This window comes from Ambystoma mexicanum, chromosome 4p (assembly GCF_040938575.1).
Source record: "Ambystoma mexicanum isolate Mex_15411 chromosome 4p, UKY_AmexF1_1, whole genome shotgun sequence".
NCBI lineage: Eukaryota > Metazoa > Chordata > Amphibia > Caudata > Ambystomatidae > Ambystoma > Ambystoma mexicanum.
Genome location: NC_090927.1, coordinates 213,736,834 through 213,763,412, shown reverse-complemented (window position 1 = coordinate 213,763,412; position 26,579 = coordinate 213,736,834).

Genomic DNA, 26,579 nt, shown 5'->3' with positions numbered 1-26,579 from the left:
AAGGGGAGAAGGAAGCAGGGAGCAGTTCAGGGGAGTAGCCGTCGGTGAGGAAAGGAGAAGAATTGGGCCGGAAGACCATGAATAACTACACAGTAAATGGAGGGACAGAGGAAGACCATCAAGGAATGTTAGGTTTGATTTGATTTGAATTATTTGAAAACGCGCACAAAGACAAACCGAATCGTGTAGAGGCGCAGATGATCTTAGAAAAGCAAAGCACAGAAAAAATACAGAGCATCAATCAAGGTTGATGAGATTATCAAGGACAGCCTTGATTCAATACCAGAGACCACAAACACATCTGATATCCATATTATTTTAAAAGGAAGGTCTTCAGGGCTATACGGAAGTGATAGAAAGATTACAGAGTCCTAATTCCTCTGGGAAAACGATTCCATAGCTTAGGGCCATAGACAGAAAATATTCTGTCGACCCTAGTGGCAAACAGGATTGGGGGAGTGTAATAGCTTGGTACCTGAAGAGCACCCGGACCAGCAGGTAAGTTATTTGTAGGTTTATTGTATGTTAATTGCCAGGAACAAACATCGGCACGTCCGTCCTTGCCAGCTAGATCTCAACTGTAAAGTATGGAACCTGCATTCAGAGCATAACACACCAACACTCCATATATACTGACATCACCACATTCCACACACACTGACATCACCACATTCCACCATCAGTGAAGTCACCATTTCAGATACACATTACAACACCTCTCCCTCCTTACATTTCTTGAACAAGCAGAAACTCACCTAAAAACAATCACTAACACAATACCCTACATACACGTGTGGCCAGCACGTAAATGCACAAACTAACCAAACTCCACTGACGACAAGAAAAGCTGCCACCCGGAGCTCACTATCACCCTCAACACATCCAATTAAATAACACTACAGAAAAGCTTAGCAATAAAACCATGGAACTAGCATAACCTACATGGCACCTCAAGAATACACTCTCTAACTGTGCCTCCAAAAATTTGACAACTTAACCAAACTCGTGTCAACAAGGACACATTCAATTCCAACTCCAACTCTACTCCTTCTCCACAAAACACACACAATGAGGAACGCACCAAAGTCGAATAAGGGCTAACTCCTCCCTTAGAACCAGAACTGGAAATACACTCGAGAAACAAAATAATAAACTAAGCACTACCACCTGTTTCAAGCTGCCCCTTGAAACCCGGGACCTGCCACACCCCAGCGTTCCCCAAAAGTACACTAGCCAAACCATCCGTGCACAAACAACCTTCCACCCTAGTCTGCACCCTAGGGCACCAGGGCTGCCACCCCCGGGCACGATCCCAGCTCACCAAGAGCAACAACAAGCACACCATCCCTACATCAGTTCACCACAGTGCCCATACAGAGCACACCTAACACAACCACGAACACCTAAGAAAATACAGTCCAACTAGACTGCGCAAAAACACAACTCCTTAACCACCACAATATGACACCCACGTCACAAACAACTGCCACTGACAGTTCACCCACACACACCTAGGACCCCTAGACCAGCCAACTGCACCAACGCAGCACACCACACTACCACTGGGGACCCCTAGTCCCTGCCAACTGCACCACCGCAGCACACCACACTACCACCGAGGACCCCTGGTCCCTGCCAACTGCACCACCGCCGCATACAACACGACCACCGAGGACCCCTAGTCCGTGCCAACTGCAACACCGCAGCACACCACACTACCACTGAGGACCCCTGGTCCCTGACAACTGCACCACCGCAGCCCACCAACACTACCACTGGGGACCCCTAAACCCCAGTCAAACTACCCTTGCAGAAACACCAACACTCACAGATAGGGCACAAGCCCAACGTCACACCCACACACACTGGACCACTAGTCCAAGCCAGACCGCAATGCAGCAACACTTCCTTCATGCATTATTCACTCTCCACCCTCACAGCCTTCACATAGAAGATGGAGAAACACTGAAGACCAATGCCATTATCATTGCCAAAGTCACTGTCCAGATTCCAAATAACGGAAGTTACATCCTATGGGGCTTTTACCCCGAAATCACACTCCCGCGAGACCCTTTGGAAACCAAAACCCCTTAGTTCCCACCCGCGAGTCCAGGTCAAAGACCAATAAGGCCCCACCTGTAAGAAAAATACACGTTAGAATCAATGTATTCACAATTAAAGAACATGGGGTACATTTCCAGAACACTAATGCACCCGCACCCACAAGTCAGAATACCCACATAAACACACCTGCAAGGAAGAAACAGGTTAAGCCAGAAATGCAATAATCAACGGATAGCATATCATCGGAAAACATTTCTGTAAAATAACACTGGGCCACAACATAAAATTACACATACTCACGCACACCGGCCCGCAGGACTGACACATATGAAACAGGCCACAACATAAACACTAGACACCATACAAACCGACCTGAACACGACTGCTGCTGTCCTAATGTTCCACGCAGCAACGGTAGTCATCCTCACATGGCGCTGCTCTCAGAAATAAGACACCACTCTTCCAACGTTCCGAAAAAGATCTTGCAGCACAAGCAATATTCATCCTTAAATGTATGTCCTTAACGTATGTCCGCCAATCCAAAGGAGCACGTTGCCCTCTCATCCGACGCGCTCCGCTCGCTGTCGTTGTCTTGAGGCCCGGACAAAAATCCCAAACACTGCTTGCTCCAGGTCTAAAGAGGCTGCCCAAGCACCATTGCAGCAATATGATTGTTCCCACACCTCTCTAATCTGCACGCAGCAACTTCCTCCGGAACTCTATGGTCTTGTCCTGCTTCAGGCCCAAACATTGCCACGCAACCCTGACCTGCGTGCCACTCTTCTGTCAGGGAATCCTGTGCCGCATGCCTCCAACGTTCCACGCGTTTCAGATGCTCGCGCTGGAACGCGACTCGATGACCCGCTACGTCATTATTCACCATTGAACCTCCGCCCAGGACGCATCACAAACGCCTCTCCACTGGGCAAACAGTTCGGGGCCCGCAACGCTCATCTAGCATTACTATGGTAACCTCCATGAACTCTGGGGCTTCACCATCAGCACTCTGGGCCCCGACTGTGGCAGCAACCTCCTCCATATACTCTGCCACCGATGAGCTGTTGGCTTACTGGACCACCCGGCCTCCAGTCACTCCAAAAGCAGAACCGCGGTTCGCTCCGACCGCAGTGCGCACCCGCACCAATGACAGCTGGGCAACACGCACACACATGCTCTTACACTGCCAGTACCTCCAAGCTAGGGAGCCACCTGCGGACCACGGAACTCAGTCACTACTGGCACCTGAACTCCGTCACTTTCGGGTTCCTGCGCTCCGTACCGCCTTCAGTACAGGAACTGCCTCTGCCAGTGCATTTCAGACCAGGGGGGCCGCCTCACGCCCACAAAACTTCCTGCCACCTTCTGGCTCCTGCGCTCCGGACCAGCGCAAAATAAGGACTGCCTCTGCCAGCACCACCCGGCCTGCTGGAGCGTAGCATCCAGATACTTGCTACTGGGGCTAAGGCTGCTGGCTGCAACTTTAGGACGTGAGGATTGGAGTGCGATGTCCCTGGACTTCAACAGCTGCCCCCTCCACGACAGGATCCCATCCTCGTCGCCAGTGCAATAACTTGGTACCTGAAGAACACCCGGACCAGCAAGTAAGTTATTTGTAGGTTTATTGCATGTTAAACATCGGCACGTCCCTCCTTGCCAGCTAGATCTCAACTGTAAAGTATGGAACCTGCATTCAAAGCATAACACACCAACACTCCATACATACTGACATCACCACATTCCACACACACTGACATCACCACATTCCACCATCAGTGATGTCACCATTTCAGATACACATTACAACAGGGATGTTCAGCTGCAGATGGCCCCCCTGAGCGTGACAGCCCAGTCGGTTGGTATCGGCTAAGTTATGCTGGGGCGGAGCCCTTCAAGCTCCCATAAATTAAGCATGCAATCTTAAACTTGATTCTGTCATCCACTGGCAGCCAGTGAAGTGTACGGCATGCAGTTGATCCGTGATCAGATCTGTTCAAACAGCAGACTAATCTGACCACTGTGTTGTGAGACTTTTGCAGTCTGTGCCGTTAATGAGCATTCCAGCAAGGAGGCTGTTGCAGTAGTCTAGGTGTGAATTTACCAACGACCCCACTACAACAGCATGGTCGCTACTTGGAGCAAATGGCAAAATGGCAAATGGCAACACGTGTCGAGGCCGAAAAGACTCATTGAGGAATTGTGAGATAAACATAAGGAGATATGTGAGGGGCAGGTGTTATGTGTGAGATAATGTATCCCTTTAAGAGAGGACCTGATGTAACAGAAAGGGGAGGAGCAAAGGAAAAACGTGTCAGTATAGAAGAGGGTTATGATTAGACCTGTCTTTGAGTCCTCCTTTGCGGCCTACATCCCTTATTTGTGCATTATGTAACATCATGTAACATGAATTGCTGCCCTTGTAAAGATTAATAGAGGTGTGGTATGTATCAACATAATGAATGCAGAGAGCAATGCCCTTTTGGGGATTGAAAAAAGTGCGTTAGCAACTGAATCCTCTGGTGTTATGAAAAGAGTTTATGTTGTTGAATGAGCTATTCATTGAGGCTATTGTATGGCCAGATGTCTGGGAAGATTGTACAGAACCTCTGATTAAATCGTTCAAGAGAAGAGCTGAAAGTTGGGATTGGACAATCATGATCACATTGGGAAACGTAAGCCATTGAGTACTTTTACTAGAATGGGCTTTCCATATAAAAAAGCGCAAAAGTATATATACCAGTTTCCTTCCCCAAAGCTTAGATGAATATTTATGTTAATTCGTTTTGATAGATTGAATGTCCTGTTGGTGAGAGGGGCTTAGATAGGTCTTCCTAGAGAAAAACCTATGTGCCGTGCATGTGGTGTTAAGACTGTTTTGGAGACAACAAGGCATGTGTTAGCCTGTTGCCTTGCTTTTTTAAACATGTATGTGAAAAAGTATGAGACACATGTGGAAAATATGCATTGTATATATAGTGAATCTTTTTGGTTATGGCGTCTCTCAGGTTGTAGTCGCTCCCTGATTTGAGCTATTACAAGATTATGGTCTCATGTGGAAGTATGTCTCCTTAAGCTTGCTATGATAGGAGGAGTTATAAGTGACCGAATAGATAAAGCGGGTCTTTGGATGACTCTATGGAGGCTCTAATGATGGGGCAGATGACTATAGCTGAAGATAGCCCAGTGATCCTTGAGCTGTTTAATATACAGAAGGGGTAGAAATAATGCTCCTGAGAGTTACCAGTGCATATCTTTAGAAACCTGGTGATCGTGCAAGAGATTAAGTTACTTTCATTTTAAAACCCATAGAGGGCACCACATTTAAAATAAATTGGGATGCATTTAAGGTGGTCATGAGAGGTAACTTGATCTCAGCGGGAGCGACACTAGCTAGAATAAGTTTCAACAATCAAGACAGGTTAGTAAAAGAGCTGAAAGAAGTGGAAGATTAACATAGGTCCAGAAAGGTGACCCTTCATAGGGGGAGTCGAGGGCTCTGCTCATGAATAAAGCTGAAAAAACTGAGCTTGAAAGAGAAAATTGTATCAAAAGAGCAGCAAGACTGACAGGATATATGAACACTGCCTGTGAACTACTAATAGTAGGGCATAAATCCATGCAATTTGGGATGGCACTGTTCACCTTTGGTGTTTTGGTAGAGTTAAGATGGAGGCATTCTATAGTAGGCTATATAGTGCAGAGTTACATTATCGAGAGGTTTTATCAGCAATACATTGCAGAGGCAGGCTTGTATTGTCTACACGAGGAACAGAGGGCCCAACTAAATAGGTCAATCCAAAAGGAAGTGGTCTGAAAGGTGATATCTGCTCTAAAATAAAAAAAGAACCTGATCCTGGTGGCATCAAAGCTCAATTTCACGTGACATTTTCTGATGTGTTGTTGATCCCCTTAATAAACGTAATTAATTGTTTTGAGGAATTAGGAGAGATCACCACTACCATGTCACATATGATTATTGCACTTATCCTAAAGCTGTGGAAGGGCCTTGCAAACTTTAGCTCATATAGGCCAATAGCATTACTTTATTTAGACTATGAGATCTTCACTAAGAGCTTGGCAAAGTGGCTTGTGAATCTTCTTCCTGTGCTGGTTCTTTCGGATCAGGCAGGGCTTATAAACTCCAGGCAGACATTTGATAATGTAAGAAGGGTAAAGCACTTGATTGATGAGGCATGCAGGTTCCGGATGGGCCCATCCATTCTATTGTCATTAGATGATGAAAATGAATTTGATAGGATGTACTGGGGCTGCCTGGATGAAAGTATGAGGACTTTAGGAGTGGGGAGGTCTTCAGGTGGTGTGTGATGGTGGTATGTACCTATCCTACATCAAAGATAAGGGTAAATGGAGGTCTACCCGAGGAAGTGGAAATGCATAGAGGTGCCAGGCAGGGTTGTCCACTTTCACTGCTGCTTTTTGCCATCACAATGGAGCCTTTTATGCAGAGGGCTAAAACTGCACAGGACATACATGGTATCCAATGTGGCAACAGAGAACACAAATAAGCGATGTTTGTGGATGATGTGTTACTCACCCTCTCACTTCTTGGGTCTTCGGTAGGACCCCTGCTGGAAGAAATGGAAATGTTTGAAAAGGTATCTAGATTTAAGGATAAAAACTTGAAAACTGAGCTTTGACCCATGGATTTAACGTTGTAAGTGGAGGGAGTACTGAGGGAGATAACCCCCTTTCATTGGGCCGAACAGTATATTGGATATTTGGGACTAAATCTTACACCAGATCTTATAGAACTTTAGTACACTAACTACCCACAACTGTGTGCCTCAAAGTGCGAGGTGGTGTGAGGTTGGCATCATGGTGGGAGACACAGACAACAGATTCAACATATAATAAAAGGCTTTATTTAAGAAAATGTCAGGATGGTCTAAGGCCTTACTTGCCCTATATTATGGTGGTATTTCCCTACCTAAAGAAACTAATGAAAGTTCAACTGAAAAGTCCATCTGTGTCCAAAACCTATGCTTGCCCTCACAACTAAGATAAAACAATGTTTAGGGATATCAACTATGAACTAAACAGTGTTCCAATAGTAAAGCTCAGAGCTATTGCCAGCTCAGGCTGACTCTTCAGCCTCTTTTCCCCAAATGTCAACTAGTTTATCACAATGTTCAAATTGACCCTCTGCTGGACTTGAATTAACAATGTCCCACACCTTTGTGAATGTCAGGATGTCCTTCCCCAAGTTCAATATAGTTCCAGGGCAGCACATCTCAGGGTTCCCTTTCCCAAGATCAATATAGCTCCAGGGCAGCACGTCTCAGGGTTCCCTTCCCTAAGATCAATGTCAAAAGATGTCACTGTTACGCTCACCTGGTGCTGGTGTCTGATATGGAAGCATCTCTCAGGATCACAGAGATTGTGCGACTCAAACCCAAAAGAAAGGTACCCACTGATAGGGGAGCTAAACAATGTGTGGCTTTCCTTTGGGTGGAAGTGCTACTGGACACACCTTCTAATGTAGACATCAATGGGGGATACAGGAGTTGTAGATAAGGGTTGAGAAAGGGACCGTAAGAAGCAGAATTTTAACAAGTAGCAAATATAAGGCAGTCGGTATTCAATGGGTCCTTATCTAAGTGCAGCTCCTATCCCCTCTTGTACCTAGTGATCAATAGTCTCAGAAAATAGAATGTTTCATAAAGGTAAATGGTGTAGAGTTAGTACTGAATCCATTCACTTTTAGCAGTACAGCAATATAGCAGAGAGCTATGAGCAATAGGAATAGTCTAATTACCTAGATGAATACCTGATGGGTTAAAAAAAGAATCGTCTCATAACGTGATGCGTTTCCAAGGTTAATAGTCTGTGCGCGAACAACCGGCATTGGAGTGGCCATCTTTTCTTCCTGGTTGCCGTCATCACGCAACGTAAGAGCATGATGATGTGGCACATAAGGGAGAGGTCATTGGTAGATGCTAGGGATGCTGCCTTCATGCTGTAAGCATTCCAGTTTGGCGCCTGGCAACCAATTGTTTGTGTTGCAACGAAAATCTCCCTTTCGACATTTATCTATGAGACCCGGTGTAATACTGCGGGTAGCGTTGTTTGAGAATCCTAACAGTACGCCCACCTCCAGGAGAGTCACCCCCCCCAAGACCCAGAACCCGGTTTATCAGGGTACTTAACATGGAACCTTTTGAGCAAAAGGGGTGCATGGATATCAGCTCTTTTGGACCCATGAGCGATCTTCTTTCCCATACCCTTTCCAATAGATCAAATACTGCAAGTCCCCCCTATACCTGCGGGAGTCCAAGATAACTTCAATTTCGTATTCCTCAGCAAGTTGTCGAGGGATGGACTCCCTGGGATATATCATAGACCGGGAAACAGGCTTCAGTAGTACCACATGGAATACAGGGTGTATTTTATATGTGTTGGGCAGACATAGTTTCATCACACATGGATTAATCACTTGCTGGATTCGAAAAGGTCCGATGTATCTAGGTTTCAGTTTCTTACTGCAGGATGGAATACGTATATGGGTAGTCGAGAGCTACAACTCATCTCTGATTTTATAAGGGGGTGAAGGATGCCTCTTCATGTTAGCGCATTTCTGGGCAGATTCCTGGGTTTTCAGAAAGCAGGCTTTGGCAAAGGTGAAACCTGTTCGTAGGGTTTTTAAGTACTTGCTGGCTGCAGGTACCGGACTGGTGTCAAAGGGCCTCATTTTGAGTCCAGCGGCAGCCTTGCCCGGAAAATACCGGCACGGCTACCGCCGGAGTCATGAATATACTGGCATCTGGGAATGGGGACTTACCGGGGCATTACAGCCCCGGCGTACCCGGTAAATTCCCATTGCCGGGTGCCGGTAATTATTACTCCCCATTCCCATTTGAGTCCCATTGGACTCAATGGGAATGGGGAGTCCGGATGCACCGGCACCATTCATAAATGGTGCCGGTGCATCCGTCGAGGTCTGCTTGTGGGTGCCGGTATGCCCACCAGGTCAGAACTGGCAGGAGGGAAGACACCTGGAGCAGAACTCATAGTTTGCCGGTCCGTTAACAATGGTATCGGCAAGCTTACCCGTACCATTGTTACCGGACGGGCAAACTTGTAATGAGGCCAAATGTTTTGTAATGGAAGGGTTAGAGGATGTTGACCCATTGACAAATAAAATGTAGTGGTCTGAGTCGAGGTGTGGAAGGCATCATTGTAAGCAAATTTGTTTAACGGTAGTTTGTCTACCCAACTTTGTTCGTGTTCGGTGAGGTAACAATGAAGATACTGTCCTATTGTTTGGTTAGCCCTCTCACTTTGTCCATCGCTCTGTGGATGATATGCTGTCTAAACGTATGTCCAATAATCTGCTTACTTCTTTCCAGACTGAATAGATGAATTGTGAGCCACGGTCTGTAATGATGTTACAAGGTAGGCCATGTAATCTATAGATGTTATGCAGAAAACACAGTGCGAGGTTAGAGCAGTAGGAACCCCTTTCATAGCTATCAAGTGTCCTGTCTTCGTGAATGAGTCTATGACTGTGATAAACACTATATTGACCTTCTCCTTCGGTAGATCAGTGAGGAAATCCATTAAGCAGGTTTGCCAGGGGCGTTCGAGTATGGGTAAAGGACGTAATAGACCCATAGGCCTTTGTTTGCAGGTTTTGGCTCTAGCACATATAACACAGCTGTGTACATAGTCATTGATACCTAGGGTCATTGTTTCCCACTAGGCATAACGTTTTACCTTCTGCAAGGTTTTGAGGATGCCAAAATATCCAGCCCCTGGGGTATCGTGACACCATTTCAACATGCTCAAATGTGTTTCTTTTGTGGGAAGCCACAGTCTATTCTCATGCAGTAGTAATCCCTGGATTTCATGGCGAGTCATTGGATCATTAAGGAAGGTTCTCTTTCGACTATCTGTGTAGATTGTATGTAAGACATCTTCATGAGACAGAAGATGGAGGTATGTGGCCATAATAATTTTCTCCGGGTTGAGAAATGGCACACTTTCGAGGTCATCGAGTACTTCCTGATAGGATTGTGATAATGCATCTGCCTAAGTGTTAAGGGATCCTGGCTTATACGTCCCTACAAAATCGAAATGGGAGAAGAACCCCCTGCACTTGTGGTGTGTATCTGTAACCCTACAGTCCCCTTTCCTGCACTTATTAGACACCTGTTGTCTGCACTTCTAACACTCACACTTGCCAGCTGTTGGCTGCACTACTTGTGTTCTGATTCTTTGTCCTGCACTTGTCTATCCTCCCCCCCGGCACTTCTCCCCTCCCCGGTCCCCAGCCCTTGCGCGATATCAATGTGCCTAGGCCTAGTAAGATTGTTGTTTTTGTCCGCCCTCTGTTTCCCCTCCCTTGCCTTGTTGCACCTTGAAACACTTGTCTATAGGTGCATTGTAAATGCCATATCATATCATATCCATCGATTCTGCTGCTGGTTAACGGACTTCGCTGTTTTGAGGAACCCTAGGTTTTTATGGTCCGTCATAACCATAATGGGATGGCTGGCTCCTTCCAACAGGTATCTTGGTATCACAAATGCCTCTTTAATAGCAAAGAGCTCTTTCTGAAAAATTCCATAGTTCTTTTCTGCAGTATTGAATGTGCGAGAATGAAAGGATAGAGGATGGATTCAATGAGTCTTTGGATTTCTCTGTTCCAGGAGTGCTCCCATAGCGTAGTTGGACGCCTCCGTTTCTACAATAAACGGAAGGGATGGATCTGGCAACCTTAACACAGGGGCTGTCGTGGACTTGATCTTTAACTCGGCTCAAGCCTCAGCCGTTTCCTTATTCCATGTGTATTTGTTGCCTTTCTGAAGGAGACGTGGCATGGGAAGCAAGATTCGGGAATAGTTGTCGATAAAGCACCTATTAAAATTGGTGAATCCAAGGAACTTTGTAACTCTCTAACAGTTTTGGAGCAGGCCAATCCATAATGCCTGAGATCTTTTTGGGATCCATTTCGACACTGTTAGGTGTAAGAATCTACCCCAAATAGGCTACACGGGTTTGCTGGAAGGACAACTTGGAAAGTTTCTATTATAGGTTATGGTTCCGGAGTTACCCCAATTCTTCCTTTACATGGAAGAAATGTTCATCCATGGAAGAAGAAAAGACAAGAATATCGTCCAAATAGATGATGACATAGGTGTACTGTGTGAGAAACCTGAAGGTGTCTCACACGCTAGTCCCTGGGTATCTGTCATCCAGGTAGCCAGGACACAGCCATCGCTATTGGATCCAGCTCCTGGGGGTGGACCAGTGCTGGAGGAACACATGGATGGGGGGTCCGCGGGGAGTGGAAGTGGAACACCGATGGGTCAGATGCGGTACCTGCTTCCTTATGACACCTTTTCCCCATCCTATCCCGTAGGATATGCAGAAGCTCTGTCCCCCCGCTCCCCTTTTCCGATACAAACATTTTCTTACACAGTGAAAGACAGAGCTGTTTACCCGACATGTCCCAACACAAGGGTCAGGCAGAGACAGGCAATTGACAATAACTATGCACACCTGACGGCCCTTTCCCTTCTTCACAGGGATAAAAGGCGGTGCACAGGAGCACACTTTGAGCAAGGCATACCTCACGACAAGGCAGCTATTCCAGAATTGCAGTTCAAGAGGAAGAGAAAGGCGACAAGAACCGAAAGGGCGACAAGGAGGGAAGGCCCTTGCCCTTTTCACCCCAGATCCGCAAAGCCTCCGTGAAAGGAATTATAAGGCTGGGAACAACAGCTAGCGTGTGGTGTAGCAGATGTCAACGGTGCACTGGGCCCTCATACACTGATAGCCAAGTCAGGGAGAGACGCTTGCTGCTGTGGTACCGTCTTTGACTCCAGAGACAAGAAATACCAAGCGGTTCATCACAGCCGGTGAGTCGGAGGGAGAACCGATAGTAAACCGAACTGTGTTGAGCGAAGGTTGCAAATGGCAACATAATGTGAATCAAAGAACAAAGCCTTTGTGTGTTGCAGAACTGTTAAACAACCCAGGGTGAGACCAGCTGCATAGTGGTCCTGCACCACGTGGGCGTTCATTCGAAAGACTCTGGCCGGTCCCCATTTGGTAAAACTACAGATCCCAGGAGGCCCTAGGAGAGCAGATGCAAGAGGTAAAAGTTGTCATACAAGGGTCGAGTCAAACCCCTTGAACAATCAAAAGTCTTTGACCCATAACCAAGAGGAAAGCTAAGGGAAGTGAATCTGTGTAACTGACAAATGTGAACCCGGCTGAGAGATGCCTGCAAAACGGGATGATTTGTGATAAGCCCGTGAACATTGTGTTGACAAGAGTGAACCCGGCTGGGGGATGTCCACAGTGAAAGATTGTTTAAAAAGACATTGAGACTTGTGAATATAACAAGTGAAATATTCGGAGTGGAAGGCCGTAGTGAACCTGACTGAGGGAGGCTAAAACTGAGAGAACAAGGATCCAAGCCCGACTCAGGGGCACCAAGAAGATAGCTAAGGGAGGTGAATCCCATACTGTGATAGAGCCAAGGGAAGGCTAAGGGAAGTGAACCCCACCTTGTGATAAAACCCAAGTGAACTGTATTGTTTGGAAAATGTGGACCCGACTCAGGGATGCCTGCGAATTAGGGTGAACAGTAACAAGCCCGTGAATATTGTGGTAACAGAGATAAACCCAACTGAGGGATGTCCACAGTGAGTGGTTGGCCATAGTGAACCCGACTGAGGAGGCCCACATTGCAAGAAGGATGAGAACCCGGTTGAGGGGGATCCAAGGATGAAGAGAAATCGCCCAATGTGAAGATTTATTGAAGATACTTTTTTGTCTATTGTTTATGGTCCATCAGGCCTTCTAATGTAAGAGACTTTGCAGAAAAGAAACTTGGCCCCAGAAGGTCCTGGTATCGTTGAAAGGAACTGTAACCTCATGATGGTGAGGCCCAGGAGTGTGCGGCCATCTTAGATTTAGGTTTAGATTAGGCATTTGTCTCACCCATTTATACAGTTTAATAAACATCCTTGAACTGTGATCACTTGTGTCTGTCATTACTATTGCCACCATGAGTTCCTTAAAACTGGAATACTGCCGGGGTATTCCACAGCCCAAAAGGCATCACTAGGTATTCGAAATGCCCATACCGCATTCTGAAGGCTGTCTTCCACTCATCGCCTTTCTGATCCAACCTGATATAGAGTTTGCTGGATTGTGCTTGGTCTAACAATACTTGTAAAAGTGGCAATGGATACCTGTTTTTAACAGTGATGGCATTGAGTTGGCGGTGATGGATACAGGGATGGAGTACTGCTTCATTCTTCTCTGGAATAAAAATGATTGGTGCACCGGCTGGTGAGGTACAGTGGCAAATGAAACCTTTTCTAAGATTAACCTTTATATATTGTTTCAGTATAATGTTCTCCTTGTCAGATAAGGCATAAGTGCATCCATAGGGAATGGAGGCCCCAGGGAGTAGTTCGATATGGCAATCGTAATCTTGATGCACAGGTAGTTCCTCTGATTGAAGACGTCTAGCAGTAGGATTGAAGATGTCTAGCTATTCCTAGTAAACATCGGGTAGTTCTACCTGGACCAATGCAAGTGATTTTGAAGATTCCAGAGATCCGAACAGAACCCCTCTCACCTTTTCCACAGGGGTGGGAATCCATCTATGGCAGGAGGAAGGACATTGCATACATTGGAACGCCAATTTATTATTTCTCCAATCAATGGCCGGGTTATGAAACCTAAGCCAGGGCATCCCCGGTATTATCTGGAAATGGGGTGCTGATATGGCATCGAAGGATATAGTTTTGTAGTGTAATCAAGCACACACCATGGCTAAAGGTCTGGTTTTTAGCATGAGAGGATCTGGTATCAAGGGGGAACCGTCTACTGACAAAAAGAAGTATCCTGAAGCTTTCTCTTTAAACTGTGTTTCTGTAGTTCTTTACAGCTCAGGGTCCATATGCACCAATGGTAGTTTTCCTTTTTACACAACAGCAAACTTCCTTGTTAGCATATAGGGGTTCTCTGGTCTGGGCGCAGTTGTTGGATTGCACGATCCAGCCATTACAGGTGACACAACCAGGAATTTCAAGCTCTATTTGAGTAGTTCAATATTACAGCTGAACCAATGGTGTCTTAAACTCCACAACTTTACTAAGCAAGTGGTTTCTCAAATGCAGCTCCACAACAAGCACGTGTGCAGCCTTCACTTCAACTCTGCAATCAGAGTCTTTCATTTCACTTGGTTTCCAATTGTCTTTCAATTCATAGTTCAATCTCAAGTAAACCAAACAATTTTTTTTTCAGGGTGAGAGGTCCCACCGCTCCCAAATGTCAAAATGTATAAATATCAATACAAATACATTCTTTCACATTGGTGTGTTTTAATAGTCTGAATAATATTGGTGATAGAGTACCCAGGGGTATTCTGGAAAACAATACAAATGGGTATGATCCGTAACAAGAAAGGATCTTAATGCAGGTAACTTTAATATAGGTACTATATCTGTATATGGTAACGGACTAAGGGGATTGGGTAAACACTGTCAGGTGGGACATCTAAGCCCTACCTTCAAACTAGCTACTTTAGACGTCACTAAGAGTACGACGTCTCATTGGTTCTACTAACTATAGGACCCTAGATTACTTAGTCCCTTGTGATTGGGTTGGCAACAACCCCACCCGTACTTTTCCACTTTGCTTAGCAGCACACAGAATAATGAGGCCAAGTGCAGGGAGTAAGCCTGTACCCCAGCTTTCCTTCAATTTATGTTACAGCCATTCATCACCTTAGTGGCCGTGTGTCAATTACTGCCTTTTAGTTTGGCCTTGAGTCTGCCTCTTGGTCTGCGAAAGTTAAGGAGGATGGGTACGATAAGGCTCCATGCGTAGGTGTGAAAGGCTTACTTCTGCTCGCTCGGCTGGACACGTGGTTCAGACGCCGTGAATTTGCCTCTTCTTCGTACAATTTGTGAATTTGACTTTCGTTTCACCCACCACCTGCCTTCAGCTTCTTATCTTGACCCTTCAGAGCAGTATATTCTGTTCTTTCCTTCAATTAATTGTAGCCACTGGTCGTCCATCTTGACAGATATGACCTTGGTTCTCCAGGCACGATATGCCTCTGCTGAGTTTCGTCTCTGCCGCCGTAGTCTCGATTTCGCCAAATATGAAACTCTTCTTGTGTGGTCTTTTAGTAACCTTTTGGTTGATTCTGCTTCTTGTGCAAAGTGGAAATATACTTATATAACGTACTTCTTTGAGGTAGATTATGTATAGTGGCGCTTGCCGCACTATCTTTCTACTAAGCATAGCAAGCCGCACGATTTTCTTAGCTTTCTTGCGGTTCCAAGCATATGTACACATGTAAACTTGGTTGAATATCTTCATTTTGCTCATGGCTTAAGCTTCTTACATTTGACATTGTCCTTTCACTTTAGGTTCACGATATCCTTGTCTCATGGCTCTTTGTCTCTTTACATCATTCTCTGGTCGTCATTTCTTCTATATGTGAGTCAGTCCAGGTTCTTGTGATATCACCTATTTCACAAAAGGTAGCAGGCGCTCCTCTCCAGAGAGAACATGGCATGATAAACTGTTCTGAGGTGAGAGTTTGCAGCACACGCTTTTTGCTTACTGTACCTTTCACAAATGGGAAATATCCATTTGCATATCAGTCTTTGTCCCGCCCACATGGGTAGTCCAGCACCAAAATGCTATGGCAATTCCTCTCTGAACAAGAGTAACAACAGCAACCCCATACACGTGTTTCAGCCTTGTTGGGCCTCATCAGTGAGGTGAAGCTGTGCCTCTCTGAGCACAGTGAGCAGGGAGACCACGTCTGGTTGCCCCCAGGTAACTTAGGGTGACCAACCCCAAGTTCCTTACACATATTTCACAAAAGGTAGCAGGCGCTCCTCTCCACATGGCGTTTTGTCTCTTTACATCATTCTCTGGTCGTCATTTCTTCTATATGTGAGTCAGTCCAGGTCCTTGTGATGTCACCATTCGTCTTCCATTAAGATTTTTTTGGTTTCTTCAGGGACAGTATTTAGACGATATTCATTTCGTTTTATTGGTTGATATGGCTTCCTCAATGGATACCTTTCGGTCCATGGTTTCCTTGCTACTGGTACTTCAACAGGTGCTGTTCTTCTGACAGGTACTGGACAGAGCCCCACTGCGGCTCTCTGCTGGTTATTTGCTCATCATACGTCACATATCTTGGTGTGAATGTTCCTGGTACTTAAAAATGGACGGTTGGAGTGTGGGCTATACTTGGGACCTCCTCTACACTCCCCCCGCTAGGCGATTCATCGACCACTTTCCCTCCTTTCTTCAGCTCTTCCAGTTTCTCTTTCGCTTAATTGTTTGCGTCCATTCTCTCTTCATCTTCTGGGTCTACACATGATGGTCTAAAGAAATGTCTCTTTGGGGTCCATATCTTTGACTCCTTTTAGACTTCCTGCTGTTCTCACGTGTTCATCTTTGTTCCACGTCATTAGTTGACACTGTCCATTTGGGCTGCAGTAAACCCATCTTCCCACACAGTTTCTGTGCTTCTTGGGATTTTGAAACTTTGTTCCTTCTGGTGCGTGAACGCTGTCCGTCACAAGTATCTTATTTCTTTGTCAGTCAAGTCTTTGGGCTTCCAAGCTGGCTTGACATCAATCACGATCTTCATCCCAATGGCTTTTCTCACAGTTTTCTGGCACTGAGAGATTATTATCTTGATGGCACAGACTCCTAGCAATATCATCACTAGCAGGGCTCCTAGGAACTTGAATGCATCTGCCATCCATTGCGGAAACCATTAGAATAGTGATCCAAACCAGTTGTCATCATCAACTTCGTCAGTTTCGTCAATCATCTGGTTCTGTAGCTTCGTCAACATACCTATGGCTTCTGTTAAGGTTCCATTTTATTCGTCGTGAGAGGGTATGAATGTGCAACATGATTCTCTAATTTTTGCACAAACACCTCCATCCATAGCTGTGATCATGTCAAGGACATATCTGTTCTGGAGAGCCATCAGTCAAACTGCCCTTAACTCTTCCTTTATAACGTTGAATCCTTTTATGGTCGTGTTGATGGTCTGCAGTAACTCCCATCTGGTTATCTGCAACCATTTAGTATTTGCTCCAACTTGGAATTTTGGCATGAAAATTGTTGTGAACACTGATGAGGTAAGGCTGAACAGCCAGGGTCCATATGGGATCGCATGAAAAGCTTCTTCCGATTTGGCAGAAAAGTAATTCTCTCTCTTCATTCGGGTTATTAGTTCCACAGATCTCTTCCTCCTCAGGTGAGCATCTGCTTTTGGGAAACTGTCAATGCTCAGGTCACTCTTTTCGGGATCACCAACGCTGGAACGTGGACATTCACTAGTGTGCATATACCTCCCTAGTTTTTCGGCAGTCTGATGTATGCCTTGGATCCACATACCCAATAATGATCCATAATTACTGCGGTTCCATGCACCATTCATGGAGCGTCAAAAATTCGTCCACAGTTTTGATTCTCTCCCATCCTTCTTGTGCCATTATTTCCAAAGCACAGTTTCGGATTCTGTCAATAGTTTTGCAAGCTTTGGCCATAATGGCTTGCATATCCTTTGTGAATTTTCAATTGCTTCCTTGCAGGCTCCAAGGACCATCCATGCCCTGCAAATCACTACCCCTTTTTTCCATCCATCTGGTGAAAGCACTGTTCCCCAGACTTGCATTTGGCCTCTGTTCTTCCATCCACAAGCCTCTTCTTGAGTTTTCCCTTGGACATTTAGCTTCTTGTTCACTTCCCATCTGATTTCAGCTCCTTTCACTCCAGGTTTCTCGTACCTAATCACATGGTTCTTAGTATGAGCTCTATTTCTTGTCTTTATGCCCTGGACATAATCATCTTTATCAGGATCAGTTGCTTCAGTTGCCCATTTCAATGAAGCATCACTTCCCATAAAATGGCCTCTGGTCTTACACATTGCTACGTGCGAGAGACAGTGTGCTGTCTGGACATCAACCTATACAGCTACGAAGATCTTGGACTTCCTCATGCTATACGGTAGGAGTGTACAAACAAAACATTCCCCCTCTGAACTTCGTCTTCCAACTTCTTTCATGTGCTGGTACCAAATGTTGTTTCCCAAATGTGCTGTGCTGTCCAAGTAATCATTTAGTTCACTGTCGTCACGTTGTATGCTTCTCTTGATCCTTAAGGTTTTCATGTAGTTTTCTATAACTACATCCCTGAATGCATCTGTATGGCTCCTTCTTTCTGGAGGTTTCTCGGGTATCCTGGTCCATGGTGTAGGTCTCCGCATCTGTACCATTTCAGTAGACAAAAGTCTGGCATTTCTTTCCTTGTCCTCTTGCATCTTTTTTTTCTGGTTAGAAATGCCCATATCATCCACTCTGACATTGGTCCCGTATATGACTGTATTGTAGGACTTGTACTCGTCCCCTTCATTGGATGTGTGCTTGTTAATGTTGTCTCTGGTGGTTTATTCTCCACCTCCTCTTGTCTCTTCGGGAGTTCAGTATCTTTCCCTTGTCTTTTCACTTCATTTGTAGTGGAACTTCTCATAGTGGGCAGTCTCTTCTTCTTCTTCCATGCTTCGGATTGTGGTTCTGTAGTTATTGACACTAGGCCTGGCGCATGTGCATTCAATGTTTGCATACGTGTGGTTGTCAGTAACCTTTTTGCATTCAGTAACCTTTTTGCATTCATACTCTGCCGACCTTGTCTCCGGCTTTTCACTTTGCTTGCCACCATAAGAGTGTTTGTGTCATTGTTAATCACAGGGAAAACAAAAGTGCCGGAAGGCACAGAGAATTAATTACCCCTCACTACTCTAACTCTAGAGATACAAAGAGATCCAAATATTATAGTCACGTAGACCTAAACCAGACAAAACATCACTACCATTAAACATGTGGGACTAGACAAAGAAAGGCATTCACCCAGAGAAAATACTAGAAAATACTTTTAATCATGTGAATATTAAAAAACAGAATCAATTCCTACATCAAGGTATCAAAGAGATACCAAGGAGCTAAAAAGACATAAAATACACATATGAATACAAAAATGTGTCAAACAATGACCCTTTTTTAGAACAAATTCATAAGCTATATTGTCAGTCTTTAGACATTAGCTGAGGCATAGGTTGTCGACATGTTTCGGCCTACACAGAAATTGGACATTTCCTCAAATGTCCATTCCGAAATAAGTATTGTGGCCATCTTCAGGACATATGATTTCTTCACACTTGGTCTTTTATATGATGTGGATGGAACGTTGTGGATTTGTTTGCTCTAGAGAGAGTGTAATTCGTTCGATGATACAAATTCATCCGAGTTATACATAGATATTTAATCCACAGCTTCACTGGCAAGGATCACCTTGTCCTATAATGTAATGGAAAACATATCTGCATCAATGATTATCTAATTAAACTATATCTTGATTAATAGCCAATTACCGCCGCTACCATATAGAGGTGTGGAACAAAGCTGTCTTTTTTTATTATTTTTTGTATTATATTTTTGAGAAATACATAATTAATTCACAAGGGAGAGTCTGTGTGTTAAAACTACACTGCTCTCTTAAAATCAGCAGGTGAACCCTTTACCCCAAACTTTACTTTTGACCTCATGAAGACCTAACTTTTAGGCTGAAAACGTTGTTTAAACCGTAACCTGTACATAACTGCGAAACCACAGAGAGACCGATATTTAAACAAATGTGTTTGAGGACGATTACTGACCAAAATGTTGTATTTTATTTTAAGGTCCTCGCGGACACAATTTACAAGGAATACAATGTTTTGTTATACCTTATTTTAGTTAGGATCCTCACGGAAAAAGTTTTCAGGGGACAAAGTGGTTTGTTATGAAAAGACTGCCCACACTTGAAGCACTCGTGGGGAGATGTCTCAGTTCTTAGATTTTAACATTCACCATGTACGAGGCTGTCAATGCAAAGAGAAACAGAAGCAGAACAACAAAAAACTTAGTAAATCGACTTCCGATCTCAAGGGACCAAATGGCCGCGGCGCATGCAATGAGGCTTACCAGTAATTGTATCGTATTCGCAAGCGAGCCGCTCGTCGAGATCGATTCGTTCCCAGACGTGACAACCGAACAACCCGGATGTCGAATTAAATACGTGAGTGCACGTTAATGGCGCGCCAATCACGTTCAGGAAGACACATCATGTGTCCGAGCGTGCAGGTCATGTGACATATGTTTACAAACATTATCAAATACTACGGCCGTCTATGTAGCTAGGGCAAAAATGAGTCAGATATTTTTTATTTTTTATCTGCTTCAAAACTAAATGCATCTGTTAATCACATCCATCTCAAGTTCACTCATTCCACCATCAGATTTCCTAGGGACGGGAATTACTATGTAAGGTCTGGGTGATTTTGTAGGTTTCATGTATGCAACATTAGGTGGATGTACTGGGATTGGAACGCTTTGTACACCAATAAAAAATGCAGTTCTGATTGTCAGCGACAGAAAAATAATGATAAATATAATACATAAATACATTATTCCCCTGTAGGTCCATCGGCAGCATTTACTTCCAAGAAAGGACTGACGTCTCTCCACCTGGGGAAGGACGAGACAGCTGTTCTGAATCCCCATCTCGATCATCTGTTGAAATATGCTAACTTTTAATATCATTTCTAAACAATATTATCTCTGGATTCTGTTAGTTCTGGTTGCGAGCTGCAGGTACTAAACAATTGTCCCCCTTTGTCTGAACACTGGATTGTCTAGTATTTCTGGACACAGTTCTCTTGTCGGGCTATGGGAAGTGTCAAAATCAAGCAATAATTCAGTACGTCTCTTTACTGTGCATGTTCAAAATATATTAGCTCGCAGTCCACGCCTCTGGTCGGCTTCTTTCCAGAAGACATGTTGTGTCCTTTGTCAAAATAAGAAATAAAATCTTTGGCACTGCTCTCTCGATCTGTCCCTCGGCGGAAAGCTTCACGGTCTCCTCCGGAAACTCTGGTGGAGATTTGAGAGTTTCATTTGCACTACAATACCATGCAGGAGCATGCTTAGCTGGGTAGACTTAGCTGGGTCTCTGATGAATGTGAGGACGTCAACATCTGCAGGTCTCCCCACAAGCTCTGGAAAATACTCAATTAGGCGAAAGAAGACATTGTTCACCAACATGCTGTCTTCTGGTGACAGTTGGTGAGCTCTGGAACAGTTGGGTACTCACTGTGAGTAGTCTCTACGATCTAGGTTAATGTGGAGAGTGACCTGGATGATGATGCCGTTCAAGATTATGCTCAAGCGTTCTGTGTTTGCCTGATATCGAAGAAATTATAATACATCAGTGTGTCTTCCGACAAAGGTTGGGTGCTCTACAATTAGACGAAAAAATATCACATTGATGAGTGTATTCGCTTCTTCTTCCACTTGGGACATTTGCTTTTACCTCGCTGTCTTCCAGAAGTAGGAGGAACTGTTCGACAATTACAGTAAGCAGCATCCGTATAATTTTTTCATTTTCAGGATCTTGAAGGAGGTCAGTGACACTGGTGTGCGTCCCCACCAATGACGGGTATGTTTTTAGTACTAGATCGAAGTATGATAGTACATCTTTGGTGATGTCGCTACTGTGGGACACCATAAGTGATCCCGAATAAGGTCTCTGTGTGAAGGAATCTGGATACTGTATTTTATTCCAATTTATGTGTCCTATTTTTAACAGGGCTATAGGCATTACTGGTTTACCAGTGCTGTCTTGTCTCCACAAGCTTTCGAGGGGTTTAAAGAACACCCTCGCCGTTTCCATAAGTTCTTCTCCTCCTGTGGTGCCTCCCCTTGGAGTTCCATTAACTGCGTTTGTCCCTTATTATTATAGCTTTCGGGTTCACTTCGTGCAACAATCATTTTCTCATTCATGTTAATGACTTCCACATCCATAATTGTCTCATTCTTGGAAGCCATACGCTTGGCTTCTATGTCTGCTGCTTGACTTCCTCGTGAGATAAAATCTGTCGCCTTCGTGTGGGCGGCGCATTTCACGACCGCTATGCCCACTGGGAGCTGTAGTGCTTTAATCAGTCTATCCAATAGGACTGCGTGCTGTACTGGCGTGCCATCCGCTCGGAGGTAGCCCCTCCTTTCCAGCGCGCTAAGCCTGAGTGCACTGTCACATATGCAGAGCCACTGCACACTGTTGCTTCCTGGTCTGCGTGATTCACAATCGCGAATATCAACGCTAATAATTCTGCAGCCTGTGCTGAATAATGAGATGGTATTCGTGCACTAAGGAGTACTCGAAATTCTCCATTTGCTGTGTGCTTTATCACAGCAACGCCTGGTTATCTTTGCCCATCATTTTGATTGATTCTTGAATAAACATCAAAGAAGACAATTTCTCCTTCTGCCAATGCATTTTCCTTTACTATGGGAATTTCATCATAGAATTCTTCGTACTTTGCACAGTCATGTATTGGTTCTCCTTCAGTGACTGGCTCGGCTATGAACATAGCTGGGTTGACTATTTTGCATTGGACTATTTTAATTGATGGATTTGACATGATAACTTGATAAGCAGAAGCTCTCTGAGATGTCAGTGTGCCCTTCAGTTTCTCTAGAATAGCAAATGGCGAGTGCTCGACGTACAACTTCATTGAGCATCCCATTTACAATGGTAGCAGCCTTCTTGATGGCGAACGCTGCGGCAGCTAAACTTTGTTCGCAAGGGAAATGGCCTCTCATCACTGGGTCCAAAATTCCACTATAATATGCTAGAGGCTTGTACCCCAACGTGGTTGTTTGTGTGAGTACTGCCGTCATAACGCTGCCATTCGTGTGTGAGAACAGGTAGAATTCCTCTGCATAATTGGGAATCCCAAAAACTGATGTCATGCAAATGGCTCTTTTGAGTTCGGCAAATCACTCCTCCATGGTCTCAGACCATTCAATCTTTCCTTTCGTCACTTGTGCCTTCTTTGGGGCCTGAAGCAAAGACTTGCTGTACGAGCTGTAGTCAAAGACCCATGCCCTGACATAATTGCAAAGGCCTAAGAAACTCTGCATCTGCTTTACCGTCTGTGGCTTGGCTGTGTTTAGTATGGGTTCAGCCCTTTCCGGGGTAACTCTTTTCCCCTCATGAGAGCTCAGCTGACCTATGCTTCTGAAAAGCACAAGGTACCCGTGTGCTTTTCAGAAGCATCTGTCTGAACGTAAATGATGTCAGATCTTGCAAGTCTTTGTACAATGGGATTGAGAAAAATGCATTTTTCAAGTCAATCACTGTGAAATATTTTGCCTCAACAGGTATATTACATAGGATTGTAGCTGGGTTAGGGATTAAGGGGAACTCAGCTTCAACAATATCATTTATTGGCCTCATATCTTGAATTAGCCTCCAAGACCCTCCCTTTGATTTCTTGACAGGGTAAACTGCAGTATTGCATGACGACTCTGACGTCACTAAGATGCCCTGCTCCATCATAGTCAAAATTGTCTTAAAAATTCCTTCATCGGCCTCCCTGGACATGCGGTATTGCTGTGCTTTTGGTAGAATTGCTCCTGGCTTCAGTTTAATTTTCACCTCTCCGACTCCTTTCAATAATCCTATGTCATAGGGGCCTGTGGTCCACACTGAGACAGGCACCTGGGCCATGTCGTTCTCGAAATATTCAGCACAGTTCTGTGCTAACATCATTCTCTGAGGCACCTCTCCTTTGATCATTTTCACTCAAAAGGTGAGGTTCACCTCAACTGCTGTTTCTCCCCTGTCTGCTTGCTCATCAAACAGATCGTCATCAGTAATGTCTGTCAATCTGTACTCTTCTTCATTGGCGATTACTGTGCACCATTGTTGGCCTTCATCATCACAACCATCGATCAGAGCGCTGCTGTGTGTATCACTAAGGGAAATACTCGTCCCTTTTCTTCGTGCATAGGTATTCTTGGCCTGAACAGAAATTCATCTGGGGTCCTCATAGTTTTCTGAGCAAGGCCTGGCAGCTCTGCCATTGGCACACGTATTCCATACGCAAATATTTTGGGTTCTAATGGTATAGCCCTCATAGCTGGGTGTCCTGCGTATGCTGTAATCACTTTGCATACGTTCAAATAGTGCATTCCTGGAGTCGAACATACTATGCCCCCCTCTGTGAATGAGATTGTCATGTTTAATTTCGTCATTAGATCTCAACCCAAGATGTTTACTGGGCTTTGTCGCGAATATAACAGCGGTACATTCATATCACATTCTCCTACAGAGACTGGAAGTGCATTTGTAAAAGGAACATGACTAGTAGCTCCTGTGAAACTCTGATTATTTATAGCTTCGCCGGACAAGGAAAAGTTGCCTTCACGTATACACGAACGTGTTGCACCTGTGTCAACTAGGAAGGAATAATCTTTATCCCCTATAACGACATCCACCCTTGGTTCCTGGTGAGGGTATGGTGTCACTGATAGGATAGAACACATCAGAGTTCCCAGTGAGCTGTCCTAGTACATATATAATTTGTCCCACCCTGTGTGAATAGACTTCCCCGATCACCAGTGTTATTCCTCATTCCAGGGTTCATGGCCTGTCCTGTACTTACTGTCTGTGACAGTTGCATCGGTGACTGTTGAGACTGTCCTTGTGGAAAGCTCATCAAATTCTGAGGTTGTGAGCCTTGCAGTGCTCCTGGCGTATGCTGTTGCACCATGTGATTCTGTGCTACTCCATTTCCCCCATGCTGTAAAAATACAGGTGGATTCACCATACCTGCTCCTGTTCCTTGGCCGTTTTGCATCATGCCTTGATTTCTGCATGTGCGCGCTAAATGCCCTGTCATCGCACACAACCAACATACTGGTGGTGGTCTGATCATTTGCCCATTTGACATATCTTGGTTGCCATTTTGCATGTTTTGAAAACCTCCCTGATTACTTTGAAAACCTCCCTGATTACTCTGCCATCCTCGTCCTCTTAATCCTCTTCTCCTGGGGTAAAACACAGTATTGCCCTGATTGTCCTGCTGTGGATTATTAACTTGTTGAGTGTTCCATCCATCTGCGCTAGTTATCATTGCTCCTTCAAGGGTGTATTTTGACAATTTTTTCTGTACTAATTTTGCCTCTTTACCCTTTCGTGCAGCTTCTTTTTTGCAATTCTTTTCTTGCAGTAGCCTGCAATAGTGTGCGATGGTCAGCTGTATTTCCGACCACGGTTTGGCCTCGATTCCTACCAATTTCTGGAGCTGTTTCTGAACCGGCTCTGGTAGCCCTTTGCATAATATATGGGAGAACACGGGTATAGATTTCCCCCAAGATTCCCACGTCTCGAGTACCCACTCGTCTTGGAAATTCTGAATGTAAATCAACAGGTCTTCCGACTCCTTCATTTTACGTGTCATTATAGCTCCCATGTCTGAAGTATCCGGATAAAATAACCGTAACGTTTCCATACCACAACTCTGCAATTGATAAACGGAGCTCCGCCATGCGCGGTATTGTCTGTGGTCACACCAGGTTAACCTGCCCGTGCCCACACATAGTCTGCTCTATCACCAAGTATGGCGATTAAGAGACCTTTGATATCCCCTATAGCTAACGTGTTCCCTCACGTCATTTTTCCAAACACATGTATCCATTTTCCGGCTCCCGATGTCAGCATTGGAAGCTTATTTTTCAGGTTTTCCTGAGATCTATGTGTGGCCATGGAATATACTGTGGTCTTGCTCCACCTTTCTCGAGCAAAGAAAATTGGGACGCATAGCCCTTTCTCTCTTCTCTCACTGCTCTCCTTTCTACTGCAGGAGTATTATTCCTGCCTTGCCGCCTACCTGGCAATAACTTTAGTCAGCTCATATAGGGTGGTGGAGACACCCCCCTCTGACCGTAAGATACTTCTTCATGTCGGTCTGACTGTGTGGCTGTTTCTGATGCCCTTGATGCAGATCCCCTAGAGTCTGACCAACTTATCCCTTTCCCTCCTGGGACTTGTTTTTCACGTCTTCTTTCTCTCTCCTTTTCTTCTTGCTCCTCTCTTTCCTCTCTTTCAGCATCAGACATTGTCTGCGCCCAACTCATGCCATTTCTTGCATCATCTTTGTTCCTACTTATTTCCAATCTATCTAGGGACAGTTCCCTGTTCCCACTACTTCGGGAGATGTCCTTAGTGTCGTAAAGCTGAGTGCTCTCCAGGCGCTCGTCTTCCCCCTCCCCTTGGGGTACTTGTTCTAGCCCCATTTTATCATATATTCTATTGATCGTCTCTCCGATGCGTCTGGTGTCGAAGTCATTGTAACGCTCACCTGATTCCTGTAGAGGCGCCGGTCTTGACTGGGCGTATACCGTATCTTCAAAGGTGATGTGTAACACACGGCTGGCTCTTTGGGCTGGACCTCTGTGCACTGTATGTCTGACTCGAAGGGTAAGATGTCTGCAGATAGAAAATATGGGATTAAGGAACTGGGTTATTGAATGTCTCTCTCTTCTTCCCTTTCTCTTCTCCTGTAGAACCCCAAAGGTTAACGCTCTCTCCTTAGGTAAGGGAAC